Source organism: Arvicola amphibius, chromosome 12 (genome assembly GCF_903992535.2).
Source record: "Arvicola amphibius chromosome 12, mArvAmp1.2, whole genome shotgun sequence".
Taxonomy (NCBI): domain Eukaryota; kingdom Metazoa; phylum Chordata; class Mammalia; order Rodentia; family Cricetidae; genus Arvicola; species Arvicola amphibius.
Window position 1 is genome coordinate 132,098,705 of NC_052058.2, and position 11,737 is coordinate 132,110,441.

The 11,737-nt window shown below is 53.4% G+C and overlaps 4 non-coding genes across 4 annotated transcripts; all 4 read left to right on the plus strand.

The window, feature by feature from the left end:
• The first annotated feature begins 2,349 nt into the window (after positions 1–2,349).
• LOC119803117 lies at positions 2,350–2,443 on the plus strand. Its single transcript, XR_005283533.1, has one exon. It is a non-coding gene; the product is annotated as a small nucleolar RNA SNORD116 (small nucleolar RNA).
• Positions 2,444–4,887: 2,444 nt separating this feature from the next.
• Positions 4,888–4,981, plus strand: LOC119803118. The gene has a single exon (XR_005283534.1). It is a non-coding gene; the product is annotated as a small nucleolar RNA SNORD116 (small nucleolar RNA).
• A 2,444-nt stretch (positions 4,982–7,425) lies between these two features.
• On the plus strand, positions 7,426–7,519 carry LOC119803119. Its single transcript, XR_005283535.1, has one exon. It is a non-coding gene; the product is annotated as a small nucleolar RNA SNORD116 (small nucleolar RNA).
• Positions 7,520–9,963: 2,444 nt separating this feature from the next.
• On the plus strand, positions 9,964–10,057 carry LOC119803120. Its single transcript, XR_005283536.1, has one exon. It is a non-coding gene; the product is annotated as a small nucleolar RNA SNORD116 (small nucleolar RNA).
• The last annotated feature ends 1,680 nt before the right edge of the window (positions 10,058–11,737 follow it).

Below are 11,737 nucleotides of genomic sequence, written 5' to 3' on the forward strand. Positions count from 1 at the left end.
TGTGGCATTCGGAACATTCAGGATATCCTTATTGGAGTGTCTTAATGTGTTAGACAGATTGGGACTTGTGGGACTGCAGAGAGGTGCAGATGTTAGAAATGAGCTCAGGAAGGGAAACAGGACTAGCCCAACCTGAATAAAGCCTAATTTTCCCCAAGAAAACCTAGAAATAAAGTCATTACTGACTAGGGAGAAATTAGGTGAGTTCTACAACAGAGAGTCATATCTGACAGGGAACATAACTCCAGAGTGCAATTGCTTCACTATAATTAGTAATCTGCTATCACAAAAATACTCAGGATCATATTCTGTGGAGACCAACTGGAGTGCAGAGGAAAATAGTCAAAAACATTCAGGGAGGGTAGCCAGAAAGAGACAGAGACACCTGATAAGTTTATTAGTGTTAATGGCATACCAAAAGAAAACAGAGTCATAAACGCTAAGGCAAAAAATATCCTAGAAGTACACTTGATCCTTGAGTTTTGATGTACCTACTAACACAATTGAATTAACAAATGTCTTCACTCAAACGAATCCCAAAGCTAGAAGGACACATATTGTGTTTACTAGTTTTCAAAAGGGTGTAATTCTTCCAGTAATGCCTATTTTGTGGCCTTAGGGATCCATTGGACAAATTGGCCTTTGGGTAAGAGGCTGCAGTTCAAGACTAACTGGAGACCCCTGCTCACAAGCAGGGGAATCTACCATGGCAATTTCTGCATGCAAGGTTGCATTTCAGGGAACTATAAGACTAGAATGTTGCAAGTTGTCTTGGGAGACGTTGGCCAAGATGGGAAATATTTATGCTGGGTTCTCACATGTACTCATGTTCCCGGAACATATGTCTTGAACTCGGGCTTCCGATGAAGAGAAAGTGTCATGAATGGCAGACATTCAGAGCCAAAGTCAGACGCACACAGAGACAGGGAAAAACTGAGAGACAGAGAGTTAGAAAGGTGTTATGTTAGACTGCATGGAATCTCTTTTTGTAAAGGCTTATGAGAAAACCTTAGTGCAATTTGACCCCAGGCCCATTGCCTTATAATGACAGAGGGTTGCAGCTTCCAGTAGTTTTGGCAGCTGGTTGTCAGACCTGGTCAGGAAATAGGAGGCATGGTTTGAACAGTGAACATGGCCAGAGTTGAGTCCTAAACTTTGAGCTTGAGGAAACAAGGTGAGGTTGCCCTGGTTAGTGACACTAGTAGGCTGGTGTTCAAGCTGACATTTTCAGAGCTGCTCTTCAGGATTTTAGGATTAAACTGCTTGCTGGTGTTACAGTACCTGGATGGTACTGCAAACCAGAAATTTGTTGATTGACTGAAGAAAGGGAAAAGCATCATCTTCAAGGCCATAAACAGGAAAATAAAAAGACTGATACCCAGAGGCATACTGTGACTTATCTGTCAACTCATGGTGGAGAGTTTGGGCAGAAAGGAGGGCTTGAAGAACACTTGTGACCTGATCATCTCATTGAGACCAATCAAACCAACCCCACTCCCAGAGCCAATTGCATCATTCCTACTGAAACACTGGCAAGAGGAGTTTTGCCCACACAGTGTTCCATCTGTAGAACATGAGCTCATAGTGCACAGAGAATGGCCCAGCATCTGACCCCTTGCCAACAGCTGATAGCAACAGAATGAACCTCCAGGAGTGATATTGCTTGGTGTTGGTGACTTGCAGGAGAATGCAGAAAACCAAGGTAAGCCTGGCATGAATCATACCAACGTACTCCTCATTCTCTGGTAATGGTGCTGGGACAAAGGCTGCCAAATCCAGCACTCAGACCTATAACTATGGCAGAATTAGGACATCATGGGATCAAAATTCAATGAAGGGGCCAATTTCAACCTTCTGTTAACAGATGGGGCATGTCCGGATAGTTTTTAGATTTCAAAACAAAAAATAGAAAGATTTATATAAAATATCCCTGTTATAGGGGGCAACACCATAAAGGAAAAAAAGATGACTCTCAAAAAAAATTACAGGAAAAACTGAAAAAAAAAAAGACAAACAAACCACTCCCCTAGAGTGTTGAAAATTGCAATCATACTGTGCAGAAGAAAGGAAGAAGACCAAGGCAAGCCTAAGATAAAATACCCTACAAGCTTAAAAATGTCAGAAGTTTGGTGTACTATAAGGTCAGCAAAATCATGCATCAAGAACTGTTTGCTGCAAAAACAGACTTAGGTCATCATTGTGCTCCCGCCTTTCATGAAGGGACACATTACAACCTCCCTTTGGCAGGTGGGGCACGTCTGGGCCGTTCTCGCACTCCCCAACACCCACCCTGGCTTGAGAGGAGACCTAGCTCTGAAAATGTCTGTGCCAGGCCCCTCCAGCGTGCTTGGATCGATGATGATTCCCAGTCAATCATTCCTTGGAAAAGCTGAACAAAATGAGTGAAAACTCAGTACCGCCGCTCTCATCGAGACTGAGGTCCTGCACCTTGGGTCACCCAGGTCCTCTGGGAGTAGGATAAGGGTTTGCAAACCACTCCCCTGCTCCTGCCCTCCTCCAGCAGTGGCCTGACTCCCTCCCGATGGCCTTGTTCTTTCTAGGCTCTGCTAGCGCTCATGGGCAAGGTTTAGGCAGAATCTTTGAGGCTCTCTGGGAATCTTTCCTTGCTCTTGCCTCCTTGAGATCCTGAGAGGGAGTGGCTAGGTGCGGCGGCCCCTAGGGGCGCCCCTCCAAATAATGGCAGTCTGTGCAGCTGAAGAAGGTGGAAGAGGGTGCACTCAACGTTGTCCTGGTCACTGGGAAGTTCAGGCCAAGGGGGTAGTCCTCTGAAGAAGCTTTGGAGTTGGTGGCAGCCGCGCAGAGTAGCCTGTGAGAGGGATTCTGAGGTCCAGGGAGCTGCTGCAGCAGGAATGTCACCTGGGAAGTGGCTCCTTCAGGCCTTGCAGGCCGTGGTCCCTTCTGTTGGTTGACATCCAATGGGGAGCTGGATAGATGGAGACAGGGAGAGATTCTCTGGCTGGGTACCCTCAAGGTACTTCCTCAGGGAGGGTACCTGTGCTAATAGGGCAAGACCCAAAACTTTGAGGGCGATGACAGCATCCATAGCCCCGCAACGCCAGTCTCCCATTTCAACTCGCCATGTGCTCCCCGACTTGGGGCTCTTTGCAAGAAGTCACTGGCAGAAACAGGAGACATTCCTACAGGTGCCTGAAAGAGGTGTGCTGAGGTGTGCCCAAATCGGAATTCGGGAAGCCTTTGGTTGGGGGTGGGGTGGGGTTGCCTTCACACACATGCCTGACCTCGGGTGGAGGACAAATTTGAGAAGGTCCCTTGGTCCCATCCATGAAACTAGGGCTCCCGTCTTGGCTAGAGCCCCTCTCAAAGCCAGGAAAATCAAGATTTGTGTTTAGCCTTCTTCACCTGGGTGGCGTTCTTCTAGGAGGGTCTTTTTGGCATCCAGCTCTGGCTCCAATGGAAAAATTGCCCTCGGGGTGCGAGCTTGTAGTTAAGCAAGGCTGACTGGAGACCTCTGCTCTTGAGCGGGGGCGTCTGGCCAAGCTCCTTGTGCTTGCAGGGTTGCTTTCCAGGACATCCGAAGGCTTGGGTATTGCAAGGTGTCTTGGGAGATTTCAGGTTCTTCTGCTTACCCTTGGGGCAGGTAGCACATGAGGTGGCAGCTGCTGACTCGGCGTTGAGGCTTGCAGTCCAGCCTTGAGGATTCTCGAACTAGGCTTCCATGAAGAGTGACTGTCAGAGAGCTGCAACCAGTCAGAGACCTCGGGGTCAGAGAAGGAGATATAGAGACAGAGACGGTAAAGGAGAAAGAGAAAGTCAAAGAGACGAGGCCAAAGTGAGAGGCAGGGTTCAAAAGAATGTGCTGCCTTGCTAGGCTGCATGGCCTCTCTGAGAGTGAAGTCCTGTGGGCAAGGCTTAGTGCCCTTGGAGCTCAGGCCCTTTGCATTAGCAAGACAGAGGCTTGCAGGTGCCAGGAGCTCTGGCCATCCCTTTGTCAGACCTGGTCCAGGAATAGGAGGCATGGTTTGCTCAGGGACCATGTCCAAAGAGAGCTGAGTCCTGAGCTTTGAGCTTGAGACTGCCAGGTGAGCATGCCCCTTCCTCCCCTTTAGTGAATCCAGTGGGCTGGTTTCCAGGCTGAGGTTCTCGAGAGCCCCTTCTGAGCATTTGGGCGAAGAGAGGAGTGCTTGCTGGTATTGCAGTACCTGGATGCGTTGGGCGGGCAGATATTTGCTGAATGGCTGCAGAGAGGGCCAATTATCTTTACCTTCAAGGCCACGGAGGGTGCCAGGGTCAGGGCAAGCCCTGAGATGTGAAGAGTTTGCTGTCAGCCATCTGGCAAAGCATGCTGGAGGCTTTGGGCAGAGCAGGGGAGCTGGCACAACATTTGCGGCCCAACCATCCCACTGAGACCCAGCAGCCAAAGCCCTCCCAGAGACAGTGGCATGGCTCCCGCTGTAACGAGGGCATGTGCTTTTCTGTCTTGACAGTGATGCCTCTGTGGCACGCATGGCCATAGGGCAGAGAGAATGGCCCAGCACCCCATGCCATGCCTACGGCTGATGGCAGCAGGCTGAGCCTCCCGCACTGTGGTCGATTGATGTTGCTGACTTGCACCAGAAGGCCAGAGGACCAAGGTAAGCCTGGCATGAATTGCCAGCACGAGCTCACGATTGTCGGGTCTTGGTGGTGCTGCGAGGTGTGCCCTTTCGTGCCTGCAGACACGTCTGCACCCACCTGGAGCAGACTTATGTCCTCAAGGTGCCCCCGCCTTCCATGCAGGGACCCATTGCAACCTCCCTTTGGCAGGTGGGGCACGTCTGGGCCGTTCTCGCACTCCCCAACACCCACCCTGGCTTGAGAGGAGACCTAGCTCTGAAAATGTCTGTGCCAGGCCCCTCCAGCGTGCTTGGATCGATGATGATTCCCAGTCAATCATTCCTTGGAAAAGCTGAACAAAATGAGTGAAAACTCAGTACCGCCGCTCTCATCGAGACTGAGGTCCTGCACCTTGGGTCACCCAGGTCCTCTGGGAGTAGGATATGGGTTTGCAAACCACTCCCCTGCTCCTGCCCTCCTCCAGCAGTGGCCTGACTCCCTCCCGATGGCCTTGTTCTTTCTAGGCTCTGCTAGCGCTCATGGGCAAGGTTTAGGCAGAATCTTTGAGGCTCTCTGGGAATCTTTCCTTGCTCTTGCCTCCTTGAGATCCTGAGAGGGAGTGGCTAGGTGCGGCGGCCCCTAGGGGCGCCCCTCCAAATAATGGCAGTCTGTGCAGCTGAAGAAGGTGGAAGAGGGTGCACTCAACGTTGTCCTGGTCACTGGGAAGTTCAGGCCAAGGGGGTAGTCCTCTGAAGAAGCTTTGGAGTTGGTGGCAGCCGCGCAGAGTAGCCTGTGAGAGGGATTCTGAGGTCCAGGGAGCTGCTGCAGCAGGAATGTCACCTGGGAAGTGGCTCCTTCAGGCCTTGCAGGCCGTGGTCCCTTCTGTTGGTTGACATCCAATGGGGAGCTGGATAGATGGAGACAGGGAGAGATTCTCTGGCTGGGTACCCTCAAGGTACTTCCTCAGGGAGGGTACCTGTGCTAATAGGGCAAGACCCAAAACTTTGAGGGCGATGACAGCATCCATAGCCCCGCAACGCCAGTCTCCCATTTCAACTCGCCATGTGCTCCCCGACTTGGGGCTCTTTGCAAGAAGTCACTGGCAGAAACAGGAGACATTCCTACAGGTGCCTGAAAGAGGTGTGCTGAGGTGTGCCCAAATCGGAATTCGGGAAGCCTTTGGTTGGGGGTGGGGTGGGGTTGCCTTCACACACATGCCTGACCTCGGGTGGAGGACAAATTTGAGAAGGTCCCTTGGTCCCATCCATGAAACTAGGGCTCCCGTCTTGGCTAGAGCCCCTCTCAAAGCCAGGAAAATCAAGATTTGTGTTTAGCCTTCTTCACCTGGGTGGCGTTCTTCTAGGAGGGTCTTTTTGGCATCCAGCTCTGGCTCCAATGGAAAAATTGCCCTCGGGGTGCGAGCTTGTAGTTAAGCAAGGCTGACTGGAGACCTCTGCTCTTGAGCGGGGGCGTCTGGCCAAGCTCCTTGTGCTTGCAGGGTTGCTTTCCAGGACATCCGAAGGCTTGGGTATTGCAAGGTGTCTTGGGAGATTTCAGGTTCTTCTGCTTACCCTTGGGGCAGGTAGCACATGAGGTGGCAGCTGCTGACTCGGCGTTGAGGCTTGCAGTCCAGCCTTGAGGATTCTCGAACTAGGCTTCCATGAAGAGTGACTGTCAGAGAGCTGCAACCAATCAGAGACCTCGGGGTCAGAGAAGGAGATATAGAGACAGAGATGGTAAAGGAGAAAGAGAAAGTCAAAGAGACGAGGCCAAAGTGAGAGGCAGGGTTCAAAAGAATGTGCTGCCTTGCTAGGCTGCATGGCCTCTTTGAGAGTGAAGTCCTGTGGGCAAGGCTTAGTGCCCTTGGCGCTCAGGCCCTTTGCATTAGCAAGACAGAGGCTTGCAGGTGCCAGGAGCTCTGGCCATCCCTTTGTCAGACCTGGTCCAGGAATAGGAGGCATGGTTTGCTCAGGGACCATGTCCAAAGAGAGCTGAGTCCTGAGCTTTGAGCTTGAGACTGCCAGGTGAGCATGCCCCTTCCTCCCCTTTAGTGAATCCAGTGGGCTGGTTTCCAGGCTGAGGTTCTGGAGAGCCCCTTCTGAGCATTTGGGCGAAGAGAGGAGTGCTTGCTGGTATTGCAGTACCTGGATGCGTTGGGCGGGCAGATATTTGCTGAATGGCTGCAGAGAGGGCCAATTATCTTTACCTTCAAGGCCACGGAGGGTGCCAGGGTCAGGGCAAGCCCTGAGATGTGAAGAGTTTGCTGTCAGCCATCTGGCAAAGCATGCTGGAGGCTTTGGGCAGAGCAGGGGAGCTGGCACAACATTTGCGGCCCAACCATCCCACTGAGACCCAGCAGCCAAAGCCCTCCCAGAGACAGTGGCATGGCTCCCGCTGTAACGAGGGCATGTGCTTTTCTGTCTTGACAGTGATGCCTCTGTGGCACGCATGGCCATAGGGGAGAGAGAATGGCCCAGCACCCCATGCCATGCCTACGGCTGATGGCAGCAGGCTGAGCCTCCCGCAGTGTGGTCGATTGATGTTGCTGACTTGCACCAGAAGGCCAGAGGACCAAGGTAAGCCTGGCATGAATTGCCAGCACGAGCTCACGATTGTCGGGTCTTGGTGGTGCTGCGAGGTGTGCCCTTTCGTGCCTGCAGACACGTCTGCACCCACCTGGAGCAGACTTATGTCCTCAAGGTGCCCCCGCCTTCCATGCAGGGACCCATTGCAACCTCCCTTTGGCAGGTGGGGCACGTCTGGGCCGTTCTCGCACTCCCCAACACCCACCCTGGCTTGAGAGGAGACCTAGCTCTGAAAATGTCTGTGCCAGGCCCCTCCAGCGTGCTTGGATCGATGATGATTCCCAGTCAATCATTCCTTGGAAAAGCTGAACAAAATGAGTGAAAACTCAGTACCGCCGCTCTCATCGAGACTGAGGTCCTGCACCTTGGGTCACCCAGGTCCTCTGGGAGTAGGATATGGGTTTGCAAACCACTCCCCTGCTCCTGCCCTCCTCCAGCAGTGGCCTGACTCCCTCCCGATGGCCTTGTTCTTTCTAGGCTCTGCTAGCGCTCATGGGCAAGGTTTAGGCAGAATCTTTGAGGCTCTCTGGGAATCTTTCCTTGCTCTTGCCTCCTTGAGATCCTGAGAGGGAGTGGCTAGGTGCGGCGGCCCCTAGGGGCGCCCCTCCAAATAATGGCAGTCTGTGCAGCTGAAGAAGGTGGAAGAGGGTGCACTCAACGTTGTCCTGGTCACTGGGAAGTTCAGGCCAAGGGGGTAGTCCTCTGAAGAAGCTTTGGAGTTGGTGGCAGCCGCGCAGAGTAGCCTGTGAGAGGGATTCTGAGGTCCAGGGAGCTGCTGCAGCAGGAATGTCACCTGGGAAGTGGCTCCTTCAGGCCTTGCAGGCCGTGGTCCCTTCTGTTGGTTGACATCCAATGGGGAGCTGGATAGATGGAGACAGGGAGAGATTCTCTGGCTGGGTACCCTCAAGGTACTTCCTCAGGGAGGGTACCTGTGCTAATAGGGCAAGACCCAAAACTTTGAGGGCGATGACAGCATCCATAGCCCCGCAACGCCAGTCTCCCATTTCAACTCGCCATGTGCTCCCCGACTTGGGGCTCTTTGCAAGAAGTCACTGGCAGAAACAGGAGACATTCCTACAGGTGCCTGAAAGAGGTGTGCTGAGGTGTGCCCAAATCGGAATTCGGGAAGCCTTTGGTTGGGGGTGGGGTGGGGTTGCCTTCACACACATGCCTGACCTCGGGTGGAGGACAAATTTGAGAAGGTCCCTTGGTCCCATCCATGAAACTAGGGCTCCCGTCTTGGCTAGAGCCCCTCTCAAAGCCAGGAAAATCAAGATTTGTGTTTAGCCTTCTTCACCTGGGTGGCGTTCTTCTAGGAGGGTCTTTTTGGCATCCAGCTCTGGCTCCAATGGAAAAATTGCCCTCGGGGTGCGAGCTTGTAGTTAAGCAAGGCTGACTGGAGACCTCTGCTCTTGAGCGGGGGCGTCTGGCCAAGCTCCTTGTGCTTGCAGGGTTGCTTTCCAGGACATCCGAAGGCTTGGGTATTGCAAGGTGTCTTGGGAGATTTCAGGTTCTTCTGCTTACCCTTGGGGCAGGTAGCACATGAGGTGGCAGCTGCTGACTCGGCGTTGAGGCTTGCAGTCCAGCCTTGAGGATTCTCGAACTAGGCTTCCATGAAGAGTGACTGTCAGAGAGCTGCAACCAATCAGAGACCTCGGGGTCAGAGAAGGAGATATAGAGACAGAGATGGTAAAGGAGAAAGAGAAAGTCAAAGAGACGAGGCCAAAGTGAGAGGCAGGGTTCAAAAGAATGTGCTGCCTTGCTAGGCTGCATGGCCTCTTTGAGAGTGAAGTCCTGTGGGCAAGGCTTAGTGCCCTTGGCGCTCAGGCCCTTTGCATTAGCAAGACAGAGGCTTGCAGGTGCCAGGAGCTCTGGCCATCCCTTTGTCAGACCTGGTCCAGGAATAGGAGGCATGGTTTGCTCAGGGACCATGTCCAAAGAGAGCTGAGTCCTGAGCTTTGAGCTTGAGACTGCCAGGTGAGCATGCCCCTTCCTCCCCTTTAGTGAATCCAGTGGGCTGGTTTCCAGGCTGAGGTTCTGGAGAGCCCCTTCTGAGCATTTGGGCGAAGAGAGGAGTGCTTGCTGGTATTGCAGTACCTGGATGCGTTGGGCGGGCAGATATTTGCTGAATGGCTGCAGAGAGGGCCAATTATCTTTACCTTCAAGGCCACGGAGGGTGCCAGGGTCAGGGCAAGCCCTGAGATGTGAAGAGTTTGCTGTCAGCCATCTGGCAAAGCATGCTGGAGGCTTTGGGCAGAGCAGGGGAGCTGGCACAACATTTGCGGCCCAACCATCCCACTGAGACCCAGCAGCCAAAGCCCTCCCAGAGACAGTGGCATGGCTCCCGCTGTAACGAGGGCATGTGCTTTTCTGTCTTGACAGTGATGCCTCTGTGGCACGCATGGCCATAGGGGAGAGAGAATGGCCCAGCACCCCATGCCATGCCTACGGCTGATGGCAGCAGGCTGAGCCTCCCGCAGTGTGGTCGATTGATGTTGCTGACTTGCACCAGAAGGCCAGAGGACCAAGGTAAGCCTGGCATGAATTGCCAGCACGAGCTCACGATTGTCGGGTCTTGGTGGTGCTGCGAGGTGTGCCCTTTCGTGCCTGCAGACACGTCTGCACCCACCTGGAGCAGACTTATGTCCTCAAGGTGCCCCCGCCTTCCATGCAGGGACCCATTGCAACCTCCCTTTGGCAGGTGGGGCACGTCTGGGCCGTTCTCGCACTCCCCAACACCCACCCTGGCTTGAGAGGAGACCTAGCTCTGAAAATGTCTGTGCCAGGCCCCTCCAGCGTGCTTGGATCGATGATGATTCCCAGTCAATCATTCCTTGGAAAAGCTGAACAAAATGAGTGAAAACTCAGTACCGCCGCTCTCATCGAGACTGAGGTCCTGCACCTTGGGTCACCCAGGTCCTCTGGGAGTAGGATATGGGTTTGCAAACCACTCCCCTGCTCCTGCCCTCCTCCAGCAGTGGCCTGACTCCCTCCCGATGGCCTTGTTCTTTCTAGGCTCTGCTAGCGCTCATGGGCAAGGTTTAGGCAGAATCTTTGAGGCTCTCTGGGAATCTTTCCTTGCTCTTGCCTCCTTGAGATCCTGAGAGGGAGTGGCTAGGTGCGGCGGCCCCTAGGGGCGCCCCTCCAAATAATGGCAGTCTGTGCAGCTGAAGAAGGTGGAAGAGGGTGCACTCAACGTTGTCCTGGTCACTGGGAAGTTCAGGCCAAGGGGGTAGTCCTCTGAAGAAGCTTTGGAGTTGGTGGCAGCCGCGCAGAGTAGCCTGTGAGAGGGATTCTGAGGTCCAGGGAGCTGCTGCAGCAGGAATGTCACCTGGGAAGTGGCTCCTTCAGGCCTTGCAGGCCGTGGTCCCTTCTGTTGGTTGACATCCAATGGGGAGCTGGATAGATGGAGACAGGGAGAGATTCTCTGGCTGGGTACCCTCAAGGTACTTCCTCAGGGAGGGTACCTGTGCTAATAGGGCAAGACCCAAAACTTTGAGGGCGATGACAGCATCCATAGCCCCGCAACGCCAGTCTCCCATTTCAACTCGCCATGTGCTCCCCGACTTGGGGCTCTTTGCAAGAAGTCACTGGCAGAAACAGGAGACATTCCTACAGGTGCCTGAAAGAGGTGTGCTGAGGTGTGCCCAAATCGGAATTCGGGAAGCCTTTGGTTGGGGGTGGGGTGGGGTTGCCTTCACACACATGCCTGACCTCGGGTGGAGGACAAATTTGAGAAGGTCCCTTGGTCCCATCCATGAAACTAGGGCTCCCGTCTTGGCTAGAGCCCCTCTCAAAGCCAGGAAAATCAAGATTTGTGTTTAGCCTTCTTCACCTGGGTGGCGTTCTTCTAGGAGGGTCTTTTTGGCATCCAGCTCTGGCTCCAATGGAAAAATTGCCCTCGGGGTGCGAGCTTGTAGTTAAGCAAGGCTGACTGGAGACCTCTGCTCTTGAGCGGGGGCGTCTGGCCAAGCTCCTTGTGCTTGCAGGGTTGCTTTCCAGGACATCCGAAGGCTTGGGTATTGCAAGGTGTCTTGGGAGATTTCAGGTTCTTCTGCTTACCCTTGGGGCAGGTAGCACATGAGGTGGCAGCTGCTGACTCGGCGTTGAGGCTTGCAGTCCAGCCTTGAGGATTCTCGAACTAGGCTTCCATGAAGAGTGACTGTCAGAGAGCTGCAACCAATCAGAGACCTCGGGGTCAGAGAAGGAGATATAGAGACAGAGATGGTAAAGGAGAAAGAGAAAGTCAAAGAGACGAGGCCAAAGTGAGAGGCAGGGTTCAAAAGAATGTGCTGCCTTGCTAGGCTGCATGGCCTCTTTGAGAGTGAAGTCCTGTGGGCAAGGCTTAGTGCCCTTGGCGCTCAGGCCCTTTGCATTAGCAAGACAGAGGCTTGCAGGTGCCAGGAGCTCTGGCCATCCCTTTGTCAGACCTGGTCCAGGAATAGGAGGCATGGTTTGCTCAGGGACCATGTCCAAAGAGAGCTGAGTCCTGAGCTTTGAGCTTGAGACTGCCAGGTGAGCGTGCCCCTTCCTCCCCTTTAGTGAATCCAGTGGGCTGGTTTCCAGGCTGAGGTTCT